The following is an 18,006-nucleotide window of genomic DNA, read 5'->3' as shown; positions in this document are numbered from 1 at the left end:
ACTAGCATCTCCTTTGCTTGTGGAATTGATAGTCTAGTTACTAGATTCTAGAGGGAGGATTATTTGCTTAGAAGGTCATAGGCGAAGCTTGAGAATGGATGATACTGAGTAAAAAGAGTGTAGAGATGATTAAAACAAGGACACAGTGACTTTGGGAAATACATTATGTAGGTTTTTAGGAGAAAGACAAGGACTGTGGGGGAAGTACCTACGTTTAGTGATTGGCATGATGAAGAGTCAGTGAAGAAAAGATGTTCAGAGTGTCAGGGATTTGGGGGATTTGTCATTAAGCTAATTAAATTTAAGCTCCAGGTTTGTTGCTTACATAAAATCCTTTCAAGTCTTTGGGAGGAAGGTTTTCACATGGGCATATGTTTCTGTAGGATTTCCAAAAGTAAGGCATTTTGAAATTGCTGTTTCTTTCCTTCTGACTTACCCTCATGTCATATGGCATTAGAGTGGCTGCAGGCATTTTTGGGATCCAGCTAAGGGGAAGTTGAATAGGATTTACATTTAGTTTGGGAGGCATATATTTATGTGGTCATGTCACTTCTGAATATAGACTAGCTGTTCTGGTATAGGAATGATATCAAGGAATACTGTTGTTACTCACTGTGTTAACACTTAGTGTTATGACACAAAGATGCAAGGCTAGAGATCACCTGGTGATATGGACATGTCCTATAATGCATCACATTAGAACTATGTGGTAGGATAAGAGAAACAAGATTTGAAATACACGGGGCCAGAAGCTAGTCTGAGAAAAATTCTTCCAAATCAAATGGTTTATAAATGAAAGAAAATATATGAGTTTCTCTAAATTTGACAATACTAAAATTTTATGACATTACCAGTAGTAGTTTGTGAAGACTATTTTGTAAAATATAAATAACAATTTAGTCTTTTGAAAATTAAAAAGATATTTATAGAAAACCTTACATATAATTGCCATATGAAGAGGTGATAACAAAAGTTATGCAAAAAATATGTAGAAGTATACTAGAAGTGTGTCAGGGAGTTTATTGATAACATTTTTGTTATTTTTTCTGGATTCTTGTGATGTTTACGATGCTGTGACTTTTTTTTCTCATTCTAAGTAAGTATTCACCTTTGTACCTAATTTTGTATTTGTAATTTTGCTTCCTTTTTTTTTTTTTTTAAAGAAGGCCCCCTAAATTCTATAAGGTTCAGGCCCAACAATACCTGGGAGGCACAGAATCATGGAAGTTAAGAGGAGACAAATCACTGATGGAGAATATGTACTGTTTTAAATGATGCATTGGGGTAGCTAAGGAAGACAGTTGCATTTGGTGATTCAGGGATTATTGATAATCTTCACTAATGAGTATGAATTTGGGAGTGGGAAGTGGAGGTTGTGTACTTTTTGAAGAAAGTGGCAGTAGAGTCCAAGAACAGTAGCTTTTGAGGAAAGCAAGGTCCAGGGAAGTTTTTTTATATGTGTGCGTGCTTCAAAGGTAGGTGGACATCTAAATATGTTAAAGGAAGGGAAAACGTGCAAATAGCACAGAAGGAAAAATTAAAGGCGATAGCAAGAGAGGTTAAAGCAGTGTAGAAATAGTGACGAGAGCAGGGAGGAAAAGAAATGAGATGAAGACATAGGAGTGTTCTAAATAGTAGAATTAAGTAAAGGTGATTTAATTGTTACTGTATTAGCACTGTGCTAGTGCTGAGTGCAATAATTGATTTTCATAATGCTGTAATTTTTCTGCAAATCAACATTTTATGCTTAGTTCATTAAGATTTATTATACAATTTATAAAGATTTATAATCACATAATTTATAAAGATTTTCATTTGGATGTTTAAAATGAAATGTTTCATGACATAGTTGGGAGATAATTATCTTAATTATCTAATTAGTTGAATATGTTAAAATTAATCTTCCAGAATTTTTTGACTCTATCAAGTGATTGCCCCAAATCAGCTTAAAGATATTATCAAGTATTTTGCTAGTAAGTTATGTAAACTAATTAATAGAAAATACATGAAATAATCTTATTTTCTCTTAGTTTTATGGATGGTTTGGAAAAAGGTACAGAATTGAGTGTCAGGTAGGATATTTATTATTACTTTTTCCATTTCAGTCATCAAAATATATTGAGTGTTTATTATATGCCAGAAGCAGGTCTAGGTGCTGGAGATAGAGCAGTGAACAACACAAAATTTCTGCCTTCATGGAATTTACATTTTAGTGGAAGAGACAGAATATAAGCAAATAAGCATGTACGTATATATTGTCAGATAGTAATGTGTGTTACCAAGAAAAATAAGGGAGAGTAAGGCGACAGAGAGTTGTATAGGATGATATTTCAGATAGTGTGGTAAGGAAAGCCAGGTAGGACACTTACATGTTGCTTTTTGTCAGTGTATTTAGAAAACTATTTTATGCAAGTCAAATTGTGTTTACTAAGATCAAATCATTTACAATTTAATACGAGCAACATCTGCTTACCTCAGTTTTCCCTTCTGAAATTATTGATTTATAATAGTACCAGGCTAGGTGTGGTGGCTCATGCCTGTAATCCCAGTACTTTGGGAGGCTGAGGTGGGAGAATCGCTTGGGTGCAGGAGTTTGAGACCAGCCTGGGCAAGATGCTGAGACCCCCATCTCTACAAAAATAAATAAATAAAAATCAGCCAGGCATGGTGGCATGTATCTGTAGTCCCAGCTACTTGAGAGGCTGAGGCAGGAGGATCCTTTGAGCCCAGGAATTTGAGGCTGCAGTAAGCTATGACCATGCCACTGCACTCCAGCCTGGGTGACAAAGCAAGACTCTATCTCTAAAAATGATATATATAATAATAATAGTATCTACACCATAGGTTTGTTGCATGATTTAAATAAGATTTTGTATGACTGTTTTGGTGCAGTGCTCTTACTCTTCACTTTATATGAAGTATGCCTGTAAAAGGGAGTAAAACTTTATTATATTTCGCAGATACTGTGTTTTTCACAAATTGGAGGTTTGTGGCAGCGCTGTGTTGAGCAAGTCTGTTGGCACCATTTTTCCTACAGCATATGCTCACTTTCTATCTTTGTATCACGTTTTGGTAATTCTCGCAAAAAATTTTTAATTTTTTATTAGTATATTATGACTATTTGTGATCAGTGATCTTTGATGTTACTACTGTAATTGTTTTGGGGCAACACGAATCACTGCACCCAGAGAAGAGAGCTAACTCAATTGATAAATGTGTGGGTTCTGACTGCTCTACCAGCTGGCCCTTCCCCTATCTTTCTCCCGTGTCCTTGGACCTGCCTATTCCCTGAGACACTGCAATAATGAAAATGGGCCGATTAATAATCCTACAGTGGCCCCTCAGTGCTCAAGAGAAAGCAATAGTTGCACATTTCTTACCTTAAATAGAAAGCCAGAATGGTTGACCTTAGTGAGGAAGGCATGTGGAAAGCTGACATACACCAAAATGCTAGGCTTCTTGAGCCAAACAGTTAGTCAAGCTGTGAATGCAAAGGAAAAGTTCTTGAAGGAAATTAACAGCGCTTCTCCAGTGAACTCAAAAATGGAAGTGACCAGCTTTACTGCTGATATGGAGAAGTTCGAGTGGTCTGGATAGAAAATCAAACCAGTCAGAACATTTCCTTAAACAAAGCCTAACCCAGAGCCAGGCCCTAACTCTCTTCAATTCTGTGAAGGCTGAGAGAAGTAAGGAAGCTGCAGGAGAAAAGTTTGAAGCTAGCAGAGGTTAGTTCATGAGGTTTTAGCAACTATCTCCATAACATAAAAGTGCAAGGTGAAGCAGCAAGTGCTGATGGAGAAGCTGCGGCAAGTTATCTAGAACATCTAGCTAAGTTAAGTGGAAGGTGGCTGCACTAAACAACAGATTTTCAATGTAGGTAAATAAGCCTTCTATTGGAAGAAGATGCTAGGACTTTCTAGCTAGAGAGAAGAAGTCAATGCCTGGTTTCAAAGCTTCGAAGCCTAGGCTGACTGTCTTGTTAGAGACTAATGCAGCTGATAACTTTAAGTTGATGCCAGTGCTCATTTCCCATTCTGAAAATCCTAGGGCCTTTAAGAATTATGGTAAATCTACTCTACTTGAGCCCTGTAAACAGAACAACAAAGCCTAGATGACAGCACATCTGTTGATAGCATAGTTTACTGAATATTTTAAGTCCACTGTTGAGATCTACTGCTCAAAAAAAAATATTCCTTTCAAAATATTACTGCTTATTGACAGTGCAGCTAGTCATCATCCAAGAGCTCTGATGGAGATGTACAAGGAGATAAATGTTGTTTTCATGCCTGCAAACATAACATCCATTCTGCAGCCCATGGATCAAGGAGTAATTTTGACTTTCAAATCTTATTATTTCAGAATTACATCCCATAAGGCTATAGCTGCCATAGATTGATGGATGTGTGCAAAGTAATTGGAAAACCTGGAAAGGATTGACCATTCTAGATGCCCTTAAGAACATTTGTGATTCATGGGAGGAGGTCAGAATGTTGACATTAACAGGAATTTGGAAGAAGTTGATTCCAGCCCTCATGAGTGACTTTGAGGGGTTCAAGATGTTAGTGGACGAAGTAACTGCAGATGTGATGGAAATAGCAAGGGAATAAATAGAGCCTGAAGATGTGACTGAATTACTTCAGTGTCATGAAAAAACTTGAACAAATGAGGAGTTACTTTTTATAGATGAGCAAAGAAAGTGGATTCTTGAGATGGAATCTACTTCTGGTAAAGATGCTGTGAACATTGTTGAAATGACAACAGTGGGTTTACATAAACTTAGTGGATAAAGCAGTGGCAGCATTTGAGAAAATTGACTCCAATTTTAAAAGAAGTTCTAGTATGGATAAAATGAAGCATTGGATGCTCCAGAGAAATTCTTCCTGAAAGGAAGAGTCAATTGATGTGGCACACTTCATTGTTGTTTTGTTTTAAGAAATTGCCACAGGCCACCCCGCCTTCAGCAACCACCACCCTGATAAGTCAGCAGCCATCAGTATTGAGGCAAGACCTCCCACCAAAAAAGAATTACAATTTGCTGAAGGCTTAGATGATCATTAGCATTTTTTAGCAACAGAGTATTTTTAGATTAAAGTATGTACATTGTTCTTTAAGACATAATGCTACTTAGCACTTTACTACAGTATAGTGTAAATATACTACAGTATAGTGTAAGTATACTTTTTATGCACTGGGAAACCAGAAAATTCATGTGACATGCTTTATTCTGATACTGACTTTATTTCAGTGGTCTAGAACCACATTTGCAGTATCTCCAAGGTATGCTTGCATTTATTGTGTCTGCTTTTATGTGAACCAAATAAGTTATAATCCTCTATTAAATACCTTTCTTTTCTGTAGATACCTCCAAATTACAGAATGAAGCTTCTGTGTTTTTTTAACTTGGAGATTAAATAATTGTTTTAAATTGAGGCGCATGCATATACTGTAAGGTATATTAGTCTCAGATATACTACTCAGTGAATATTTTCTTAGATATATACCTATATATTCGCCACACAGATCCAAGTATGCCATATTCCCAGCCCATCAGAAGAAATCTTTGTTCACCCTTTGAGTCATTACTACCTTCTGTAGGTATCCACTGTTCTGACTTCCATTTCCATCAATTTGTTTTCTCATTTTTGAATTTCGTATTTCTGACTTCTATTTCCATTTCTATTTTATGAAAATTCAAAAAAGGCAAAACAATTTTATTTATTTATGGTTTGTTATCTTTTTTATCTGGCTTCATTTGCTGAAAACAACTCCTACAAGATTCATCCACATTGTTACATTATCACCAGTTTGTTGGGTTTCAGTTCTGTGTAGTGTTCCATAGTTTAAATGGACCACAATTTATTTATTCATTTTCTAGTTTATGGACGTTTGGATTATTTTTGTTTTGAGGGAGTAGTTACGAATAAAGCTTGTGTGAACATTTTTATGCATCATTTTGGTAGACATATGTACTAATTTTATTGGCTATATACAAGGAGTGGGTTTACTGAGTCATAGGGTAGGTATATATATTTTTAAAATAATAATTATTATTTTTTTAAGTTCTGGGGTACATGTTCAGGATGTGCAGGTTACATAGATAAATGTGTGCTGTGGTGATTTACTGGACCTGTTAACCCATCACTTAGGTATTAAGCCCAGCATGCTTTAGCTCTTTTCCCTAATGCTCTGCTTCCCCACCCTCCCCCAACAGGCTCCAGCAAGTATTGTTCCCCTCTCTGTGTCCATGTGTTCTCATTGTTTGGCTCCCACTTATAAGTGAGAACATGCAGTGTTTGGTTTTCTGTTCATGCGTTAGTTTGCTAGAATAATGGCTTCCAGCTTCATCCATGTCCCTACAAAGGACATGGTCTCATTCCTTTTAATGGCTGCATACTATTCCATCATGTGTACGCACCATTTTCTTTATCCAGTCTATCATTGATGGGCATTTGGGTTGATTCCATGTCTTTGCTATTGTGAATAGTGCTGCAGTGAACATATGCGTGCATGTATAATATACTGATTTATATTCCTTTGGGTATATACTCAGTAATGGGATTGCTGGGTCAAATGGTATTTCCAGTTCTAAATCTTGGCGGAATTGCCACGCTGTCTTCCACAATGGTTGAACTAATTTACATTCTCATCAGCCATGTAAAAGTGTTCCTGTTTCTCCACAACCTTGCCAGCGTTTGTTGTTTCTTGACTTTTTAAATAACCACCATTCTGACAGGCGTGAGATGGTATCTCATTGTGGTTTTGATTTGCATTTCTCTAATGATGAGTGATGTTGAGCTATTTTTCATATGTCTGTTGGCTACATGTATGTCTTTTTTTGAGAAGTGTCTGTTCATATCCTTTGTAGGGTAGGTATACTTTTAACTTCAGTAGAAACTCCAAGCAGTTTCCCAAGTTGTACCAGTGTATTCACCCAAAAGCATTAGGTGAGAGTTTCATTTGCTTCACATTCTCAAGAACACTTCCAGTGAGTGAAGTCTTTAGCCATTCTGGGAGGTGTATATTTATGTATCATTGTCATTTTAATTTGTGTTTCTATGGTCCTGATGATGTGCAAGTGCTTCTATATATGTTGACTGGCCATTTGGATATTGATATTCTCTTTTGTGAAATTTCTCTTTAGATCTTTACCCCTTTAAAAAATTGGATTGTTTGCCTTATTTATTATTGATTTATAGTAATTCTTTATATTATGTATTTTATATACAAAACTTTTGTGGGATATATGTATTGGGAATACCTTCTCCTGGTCTGTGGCTTATCTCTTACTGTTTTAATCTTAATGGTGTCTTTTAGGGAACAAAAGTTCCTAGTTTTCATGAAGTCCAACTTACAACTTATTTTTTTCTTTAGTAGTTTAGTGCTTTTGAATATTAATTTAAAAAATCTTTGCCTACAGGAAGATCACAAAGATATTGTCCTACATTTTGTTCTAGAAGTTTTATAGATTTATCTTTCACTTTTTTTTGAGGCAGGGTCTTGCTCTGTCACTCAGATTGGAGTGCAGTGGTGCAAATATAGCTCAGTGCAACCTTGACCTCCTGGGCTCAAGTGAGCCTCCTGCCTCCGCCTCCCTTGTAATTGGGACCACGGTGCATGCCACCATATCCAGCAATTTTTTGATTTATTTTTATAGAGGTAGGGTCTTACCATGTTTCCCAGCCTGGCCTCACACTCCTGGGCTCAAAGGATCCTCCCGCCTTGACCTTCCAAGGTGCAGGGTCTATAGCTGTGAGCCCCCACACCTGGCTACCTTTCACTTTTAGATATGTGATCTAGAATTAATTTTTGTTCATGGTGTACAATTGGGATTAAGGTTTTTGTTTGTTTGTTTGTTTGTTTTACTGGTTTACAGTGCTCAAGTACCATTAATTGAAAAGATTGCCTTTTCCCTTCAGACTTGCAGTGGTCTTTTTCATAAACTAAGTGACTGTTTATATGTGGATCTGTTTTTGGACTCTGTTCCATTGGTCTATTTATGCATTCTTTGGTTGTTGTCACACTCTCCAATATAATAAATCTTGAAGTCTGGTAGTGTCAGTTCTCAACTTTGTTCTTAAAGATTGCCTTGGCTAGTCTAGGACCTTTGCATTTGTATGTAATTTTTAGGATCCTTAGGTCAATTTCCACAAAAAAACTTAATGGAATTTTGATTTGGTTTGCATTGTATCTATAGATTAATTTGGGGAGGATTGGCATCATAGAATATTGAGTCTTTCGAACCATGAACATGATATATTTCTCCATTTATTTACATCTTAAAATTTTTTTCTAAATTGTTAGTTTTCAGTTGTAGATGTCTTTATTCATTGGTATTTTATTGTCTTATGTTACTGTATAAGTGGTGTTTCATAAATTTCATTTTTGATTGTTGTTGTTATATAGAAATAGAAAAATCTTGGGCTTGTATTAAACAATCTTACTAAATTTGCTTATTCATTGTAGTTGGTATATAATCATGTTACCTGTTTTCTTTTTGATCTTTATACTTTCCCACCCTTTTATTGCCTATTTTCTTGACTATAACCTTTAGTATAATGTTGAATAGAAGTGATGACAGTGGACAGTCTTCTTTTCTCTTTAACCTTGGGGGAAGTATTGAACATTTTACCAATCTAATAAATAGATTGGTATTAGCAGTAGGTTTGTGTGTATGTGTGTGTATATTATTATTACTATTATTTTTGGTAATAGCTACCTTTATCAGATTAAGGAAGTTCCCTTCCATTCCTAGGTTACTAAGAGCTTTTTTAAAAAAATGATAAATGAATGTTAAATTCTATCAAATACTTTTTCTGCATCTATTGAGATGATCCTAGAATTTCTCTCCTTAATTTTGTTAATGTAGTGAATTACTTTTTAAAACAATTTTAATTTCTTTTTAAAGATGTGTCTCACTTCACTGTGCCTGGATATTATGTTGGTTTATTTTTGAATGTTGAACCAACATTGTATTCTTGGAATAAACCCCACTTGATTATGTATATTATGTATATTATCCTTATATATTGCTGGGTTTTCTTTGCTAAATTATTATTTTTATTTTTAAAAGATTTCATCTGTGTTCATGAGAGATGTTGGCCTATAATTTTCTTTTCTTGTGTCCATATCATGTATGCGTATTATTAGGCTTATGCTGGCCTCACACAGTGACTTAGGAAGTGTTTTCCTCTCTCGCTATTGGCTAGAAAAATAGTATAAGATTGATTTCTGTTATTTTAATCTGTATGATAATCTCTTTTTCTCTTTTTAAAATTTGTGAAATAGTCATCAAAATAGAGTATGGTTGTCTTCTTTTGCAGCTGAAGAAACTGAAGCTTATAGCATTTAAGTACTATTAGGTAGCTGGTGGTTACTGCTCTGTATTGAAAACCAATTCTGTTTTACTTCAAAGCCTTTGCTATACAGTATGCGTGGAGGAAAATGACTGACCAGGTGATCATATGGGGATCTTAAGAAATACCAGAGGTTGTTCTTTTGGAAACTTGTAAGCTTCTTTTAAAAACTTACTTCCTGTCAGTCTAAGAAGGGCACTCTTGATGAATGCTTCTTAGTTGTTTGTGAGGGTTGTGGCTTAAAGTAGCTAAGCTTTATAATTCTGTTGGCTCTGTCAAATGAAAAGTCTATCCATTCCAAAACTGAACAAATCAGTTTTTTTTCTGTGCGAGAACAAATGGTTACTTGGAATTTACTGAGATTTTTCTTTTTCCAAATCCACATAGTACTGGCAACATCTTTTTTTTCTTTGATGTTAAGATATTTCCAACATTGATTCTTTACAGTATATGATAGGTCAAGGGATTCCATTCATCATATACTGATAGGTCCAAGGATAAGGGAAAAACTTCATAAAGGGAAATATAAGGTGAGTTTTAAGACGAATCTAGTACCATATTTTCCCACAAGTCCAAACATTATTACTTTCTCATATAAGAAAAATGTTTAGCTGTTGTTTCATGTGGAAACATCTTTTATTCCTTTAAATGATATAGAATACTTGAAAAACTATTCCTTGTTTTTGTTACCAAAGAATTTAGGTTTTCTAACAATTGTTTCCTAATGACTTCTCATTCTGTAGCTATTTACATTTTTTTCTTGAGGATTTTATTGGAAATGTTTGGCGTCTTTATGAGTTTTCAGCAAGTTTTGATGTCGTTTAATCACTAAAGTTTATACTATGCCAGTGATATTATTTTATTTGCTTAATATGAAAAACCTCAATAAGTTTGTCTCATTTCCAGTTAACTTAATTAGAACATTTGGCTCCCTCTGAAACCGCTTCTCATTTTTAAAGCAGAAGGTGTTATTTAGTGAAACCTACAAAATAATAATGTTAGAGAAAATATTACTTTTTAGCTGAAAAATGTTTTGTGTTAATAAATTTTAGAACTAGAAACTTTTTCGAGAACTCAGTTAATCCTTCTGGGACTTTTGAAATTGCTATCTCAGTGGCAATATTTCTTGACAAATATAGTATTGAGTGCTTTTAATGATCTTTTATTAATTATATATGGCTCCGACTGTAGAGATTTCAGTTTGGCTTAAATGAATAAATACTATTTTTACCCATGGTCACCTTAAAAATTGGAGTTAAAGTATTGGCCTGCTGGTCTTTTTCCTTCTCTTTAGTTTTGCTAGTAATAGTAGGCTTTATTTGCCATTGTATAGGTTTAATTGGTTAACATGTGGCTGCTAATATTTAGTAAGGTTAATTTTTAGTATGAAAATTAAGAGTTTCATTTTGGTTTTTATATAAAGTGAAGCTATGTATTAATAGATTTGGTAGTTATTTATGCTGAATAAAAAAAGTCTAATGCTTGGATGATCAGTATATTAGTAGAATTAGAAATACTTGCTCTTGAAGTTGTTTAAAGATTGAGATAGAAAAAGAGGAAGTTGATTTTATTAATGCTGTAAAACAGGAAAAATAAAAAAATTGAGGTATGCTGTCAAAAATAAGTATTTAGAAAGGAATATTTGAGTGCTAAATTGCTTATGAACTGACAACTGTTAATTATTTGCTTAAAATTAAAATCAAAGTATAATGCTATCAAAACAAGTATAGAAAAGGCATGCCAGTTTCCTCCATATTTAGGGTATTATTTTTCAAAACATTTGCTGAATTTAAAAAAGGTTACTTAAATTTCAAATGTGAGTTTTCCTCTAAATGAAAATTTTCCCTTTTTCCTCAGTGTTTTTCTAATGTTCAAGTGGCAGTAGGTGTGGGAAGCCGTTGCAAGCAATATCTCCCAAGAGTGAGCTTATTCTCCTGTTGTAGATATCAGGATATCATTGCTTTCCTTTTCTGCACTGTATCATGTTTTAGTTAGTTTATGGAAATCTGTCAGAGTGGAAGAGCAAAAGGTCAGTTGGAAGAGAAAAAAGATGAAACTGAAACTAAAAGTGGTTAAATATACTTACATTAGGTATCAATTACTAGTATATTATCCATGGTACATTTTAAATTTGCATTGGCTTTTTTGTTGTTCTTTAGGTACCTTGCTAGGATTATTGATTTTGTTCATTATGAGCAGATCTGAGTGCCTATCGTGTACATAATATTTCTGTGACCATTCAGTTCATTCATTGTGCTCAAGTGATAATAACCAATTTTAATATTAATTTTGTAAAACATATAGAGCTTAATATTCCTCACATATGGAGCTTAATCTTCCCCCACAAATTTTATTTTGTATATTTTAATTGCAAAATAAAGGATTTATTCATATTGTAGCTACTTTGCATCAGCATGAATGAATAAGTTTCACTATTTTTCTTGTTAGCATTTTTAAGTTTTATTGAATTAGATGGGTAAGTGAATAGTAATTATATTATTTGCAGTGTAATTATCTTTGATTTCAGTTATTCACACCATCTCTTTACAACTGATAATCAAAAATTATTTCAAAGTTTGAAAATTTTTAACATAAAATTTCTGCTCAATTTTTATACTTTTTAAATTTCTTTCAAGTAATACATGCACATAGTTAACAATAAGATAGTACCAAAAGACTTAAGGTGAAAAATAGCAGTCTTCTTTCTAGTTCTGTTCCACTCTACAGTCCTGCACTCCAAAAGCAATTACTCCTAATTTTTTCCCCATTTCTTAAGGTATTTACCTACATAATTTAAAATAATATGGCTCTTCTACTAATTTTTTGGCTTAAGCAGTTTTCTGATGATAATTGAAGGGTTAGCTCTTTTATTATGCCTCTCTCCATTCTTTTTCCATTCTCTTGCTATAGTTATGTCATGAATTTAAAATCTATTTTTGGTATTTATATTACTTGATTATGGAAATACTGTTTATTTGTGAACTAAGTAGTTCACTTTTTTTTTTTAAAGCATCCAGTGTTACTATTAATAAGTAGAAAGCCATTCTGATTTCTCTCTGGAAGTGTTCAAGATTTCCTTTACCCTTGGTGCTCACAAGTTTTGTGATGCTGTGCTTTGATAAGTATCTTTTTTTCAACCTTTGTGCTGATATTTGATGGGTCTTTTTACTTTTTAATTTTTGGGGAAAATTTCATGTGTGTTTTTTTTTTCTCTTCCCTTTTTTCGATTCTTTCTGGGCTTCCTGTTAGTTGAAAATTCTGTTCTCTAGGTTAATTTGCCTAATTTTTAAAGTGTTTTTCTCCTGTAGTTTATCTCTTAGGCATTTTGTCTTATTTTTCTAGTTGTCGTTCACTTCATCTTTCTGTCCATCTACTGAATTATAAAAATTTTATTATCATAGTTTTAATTTCTTAGATGGGTTCCTTATTCTGTGTTCCCATTTTAATATGTTTTTGATTCATGGGTACAACATCTATTCTTATTTTTCTGAGATTATTAATAAGAGTTTATTGATGTCATTCCTTCTACTTCCTAATTTCTTTTGGCACATTTTGGTCTTTGCTTTTCTGTTGCAAGCTTTTGTCAGATTCTTCAAGTCTTAGTTCTTGCAAAAGCAGAATCTAAAATACCCTATCTTTGGTTTATTTGGAAGGTGATTCCAGGAATTATAATGAGAGAATAAGGAGGTGAGACAGGGAAGAGAAGAAATCCAGTAAAAGGTGTATTGATTTCATGGGTTATCGTTTGGGGCAGCTGGAGCTCAGTACTGCTGGAGACTTTCAGAGAGACTGTGTAGAACTGCACTGTCTAATACTAATCACTAGCTACATATGGCTATTTAAATTAAAATTAAAATGAATGAAATTAAGTAAAATTAGAGATTCAGTTTGCATTCACACCAGCCACACTTTAAGTGCAGGTGTAGAACATTGGACATTGCAGATATAGAACACTCCAATTCAGTCAAGTCCAGTGCAGTTATAGGACATTTCCATCATGGTTTAGAACATACCTTAGAGTTGTACCATGGAGGTTCAGGAAAACTGACCTATTTATCTACCATCATCTGTCCCTTATTGATTAAGAGTTGCTCCTAGAGTTACTGACTCCCTGTCACTTATGGCCTGCGCCACACAGGGGCTGTGTCATTTCTGCTACCCTTACTCATTTCCACTGGGTACCTAGTAACACCAAATGCAGAGTTTCTCTAGTTCATTCTTTTCTAGAGATCCAAATCCTGATCTTCTGTCAGTCTGAGGAAAGTAGTCACTTGACTGAATGTGGTGGAGGGAAGATAGTCTTTTATAAGTATGCAGATTTTTAACCAAATTGCTCATATTTTTTTTTGGGAAATCTTACCCCAGTATCCCATGGCAACTGTTACATTTGAGTTCCGAGCCTTTGGAGGATTCCGTGGAGTAAATTGACTTCTTATTCTTGTCCTTTACCACAGGCATTCTGATTTCAGTTTTCCCTGATCTGCAAATTACTACCACTCTGTAGCTTAAGAAAAATTATGATATATAGTATTTCAAACATGTGGAGGAGTATAAAGAAAAAATATGCTTGCAATTCATATTGTGCTGGGATAAACTCAACTAAGCCCTGATGGGTTGTCTTTTTTTTTTTTTTAATACCAGGAATCTTTTATTTGTTTAAATTTTAGGAGACTTGTCACCACTCAGTGATATCAAGGCTGCTGGGGTTGTTATGTCTTTTTTCTTCTCCTTTCCTGTGTTTAGGTGGCTAATAGTTTATTGAGAAATTTTTGGTCTATTTGCATAAGAGTTCTTAGCATATTATATTATGTTCTTTCTATGTAACATTTGTCTGCATTTGGTTTTGATGTCCAGGTAACACTAGATTTATGAAAGAAGTTTATGTTACCTCTTTTTCCGTTATGTGGAACAGTTTGTACAAAATTAAGATTAGTTGTTCCTTAAATGCTTGGTTGAACTACCCAGTTTAGGCCTGGTTGTGTGTGTGTGTGTGTGTGTGTGTGTGTGACATTCCTTCTTACTAGTTTAATATTTTTCTTTTTAAAACACCTTAAATGTAGTTTTTTCAGTTAGAGTCTATTAGTGCTAAGTTCTTTTTGTGTTTCTGAAAGTTTCTTTGTTTAACTCTCACTCTTGGATGATAGTTTAGCTGGGTATAGAATTCTGACAAGCCTGTTTTGAGTTTTTTCTTCCTTAAATCTTTTGAAAATTTTCTAAGTTTTCTTATTTTTAGTTTGGCTTGATGACCATGTGGCTTGATATGTGGCCTGAATCTTACTTAAATATTAGGTCTATAGATTTAACAAATGAAAACTAATTTTTATAATTCATTTCCTAGTTTTTATTTAGATACCAGCAATATTCATAATAAAAAGTACCATATAGTCTCAGATATCTTTAATTTTAATGGTTAGAATTATGTTAAAATATTAAACCAGCATGTCTGAATCATGACTACATAATAAAGCCTATTGATTTAATTGGTTTGAGGTGGGAGTCCAAGCCTGTATTTTCTTTCAGTGTGCTCAAATAATTCTAATGTGCAACCAGAGGTTATAGAACATGAAGTTACAAATTGAGCTGTAAATTCAGTGATATACTAATACAAATCTCAACTGTCTTTTTCTTTTTGTTTTTTTATTTAAAAAGTTGGCAGCCTAAATTTAAAATGTATGTGGAAAGACAGATCAATAGTCAAAGCAATAAAAAAGAAGTACATCATTGGATTTATAGTTCCTGATTTCGAGAGTTACTTAAAGACAGTGTGGTATTAGTGATGGAATGGATATTATGGACAATAGACCCACACATACATATTCAGTTGGTTTTTGGCAAAGGTGGTAGGGCATTTCAAAGGAGGAAGTAATAATATTTACAACAAATGTGCTGGAAAAACTGTATGATATGTATGTAACAAAATGAATACTGACTCTTACCTCACATAGTACAGGAAAGATGAACTTAAAATGTGTCATAGACCTAAATTTAAAACTAAAAAAAGCTATAAGACATCTAGAAGAAAACATAGAACACAGAAAACACAAACCATAAAAGAAAAAAATTCATAAACTGGACCTTGTCAAAATTAAAACCTTTTGTTCTTTAAAAGTTATCAATAAGAAAATGAAAAGATAAGCGTTAACATAGGAAAAATATTTATAATACATATATTTGAGAAACGACTTATATATTGGATATATAAAGAACTCTTACAACTCAATGAAAAGAAAATAATTGACTCAATTTAAAATAGGCAGAATATTTCAGCACTGCTACTACATTCTAGAAGATTTGAACATGTACCATTTTCATTCCTTGGAAAATAGTTTGGCGGTTTAGCATATGATACTGGAATTCTCTCCTAGGTATTTATCCAAGAGAAATGAAAACAGATATCCACACAAAAATTTCGTCATGCATATTTATAGCAGTAAACTGTATACGTATAGCTGTAAACTGGGAACACCCAGATATTCATTACAGATGAATGGTTAAACAAATTGTGCTCTATCCCTACCAGTAGAAGGGAATGAACTATGAACACACACATGGATGAGTCTTAAAACATTAACAAAAACATGATGCTAAATGGAGGAAGCCACATACAATAAAGTATATTCTGTATAATATCATTTATATGAGATTTTAGAAATCAAAAACTAATTTATGGTGTCAGAAAGCAGCTCAGTGACTTGGGGTAGTGGTAGAAGAGTTTGACTGCAGAGGCACACGAGGTGTCTTTTGTTGGTGATGGAAATGTTTTGTATTTTAATTTTGTTGGTTGTCACACAGTTGTACAACATTTGTTAAAAATAAACTGCACATTTTAAATGGGTGTATGCATATTTTATTCAACAAGTTTGACTAAGGAACTTAGGAACACTAAGTTGGACAATCTCATGAGCTTTTTTTGTGATTTCAAATCCATGTTAGTGGTTAAGCTACAATGTTTATTGTTGAATGTGGGTATTTACTATAGAGGAAGTGTGTGTATGGTCTTAGCTCATTTACAAATAAAATATTTTAACCTTTAATTGAATATTGATATAGCATGATGTTAACTTTATGTTACAGTTACTTTCTGCTGTGTATTACTGGGAATGTCTTTCAGTACTTATATAGAAATAAGGTAAAAAAGCTATACAATTAAAAATGTGGTAATAGTCACTTCAAATCTTTTATGTGTGCCTATTAAAGCAAACAAAATACTAAACTTGTTTTATATGTGTTCAATAAACTGCTGAACAAGAAAAGGATGCAATGGCCATGTTGTTAGACTGTTGGAGTAAGTGTAATAGCAATAACCTACTTTCCTTTTTACCTTCCTTTCTCTCCCTCTCCTTCCCTTTGTTTCTCCCTCCCTCCTTCACTCCCTTCTCTCCCTCTTCTACCTATCCTTATTTCCCTTTGCTGGTGACAGTGCAAGTTGAATTTGTACACTGATCTAGATTCAGATTAGTGTAATAAATTTTTAAAAATATCAAGTTGAATGAAGAAGGAAAATTAAAATTATACAGTACCTGAAACTAAAAGGTTAAATAAATGGATTCATCTTTTTAAAAAATGTTACATTTTCTGAGCATCTATAATTCAGTTAAGAAGGTGACTGAAAATTGCAGTTTACTGGATGATCTTGGGAAAATTACTCACTCTGTTCCTCAGTTTTCTTATTTGTAAGACAACAATAATAATATGTTGAAAGGATTAAATGAGCTAATGTATTTAAAGTGCTGGCACATAGTAACTACTCAATAATTATTTGCCTGTCATCATCATGGTCATATTCAAAGTGAAATTTCTTCCACATCTGACTGTGGCTATTTTAATATATGTGTTACTAAGCAATATAATGTATTTTAAAGGAAAACACGGTGATATGCCACTTTCAAAGAAACAAAAAAGATGTGCATTATAAATTTTAGATCACAGGTGAAATTGTACTTATTATCAATTCATTAGGTGCGTACAGTACACATTTAGATAGGAGCATTGTTAATTCATTTTTAGAGTTTTTGACCACTTTCATACATTTCAAAATGTCTTTGAAGACATAACTGCAGTTTTCATATTTTTCATACTTTAGCATTTTGGTACATGCCATATTAGAATGTATCTTAGACATCTGATAAGTGTCAAGATTTCCCCCTTACTCTGTTATCTAGCAAATATTGAGTACCTGGTATGTACCAGGTGCTGGGGATATAACAGTGAAGACAATCTAGATGCCTCTGTCATGGAACTTAGATTTCATTGTTGGGGGAGATACTGGGGAGGAAAGATTGGACAAGACAACACATAAAATAACAAGATAACTTCAGATAGTAATAAGTGATGAGAAGAAGAAAATGGGATGATGGGGTAGAATGTGCCTGGAAGGACTAATTTGGGTTGTGTGGTTATGGAAAGCCTTTGTGAGATGACATTTGAGCAAAGACCTGAGATGAAGAGTCATGAAAATCTGGGGATGGATTTTCTAGTCAGTGGGGACAGGAGTTCAACTGCGTCTTAGACCTGATGAACTTGGTGTATTTGAATTCTTACAAAAGATGAATATTGCTAAAGGATGGTAATTAGGTGGAAGACTAATAAAGTAGAGGAGGGTGGAAAGATAGCCAGGACCTATCTTTCACAGATAGCCTTGGGCATCATTTCT

At 33.7% G+C, this 18,006-nt stretch overlaps 1 protein-coding gene across 3 annotated transcripts in view; it reads left to right on the top strand.

Moving 5' to 3' along the window:
• Nucleotides 1–18,006, top strand: part of PDE3B (phosphodiesterase 3B) — a 214,953-nt gene that overhangs the window by 47,199 nt on the left and 149,748 nt on the right. The gene's annotated exons all lie outside the window — the stretch shown is intronic.

This window comes from Pongo abelii, chromosome 9 (assembly GCF_028885655.2).
Source record: "Pongo abelii isolate AG06213 chromosome 9, NHGRI_mPonAbe1-v2.0_pri, whole genome shotgun sequence".
Taxonomy (NCBI): domain Eukaryota; kingdom Metazoa; phylum Chordata; class Mammalia; order Primates; family Hominidae; genus Pongo; species Pongo abelii.
This window is presented reverse-complemented; position numbering and strand designations above follow the sequence as displayed.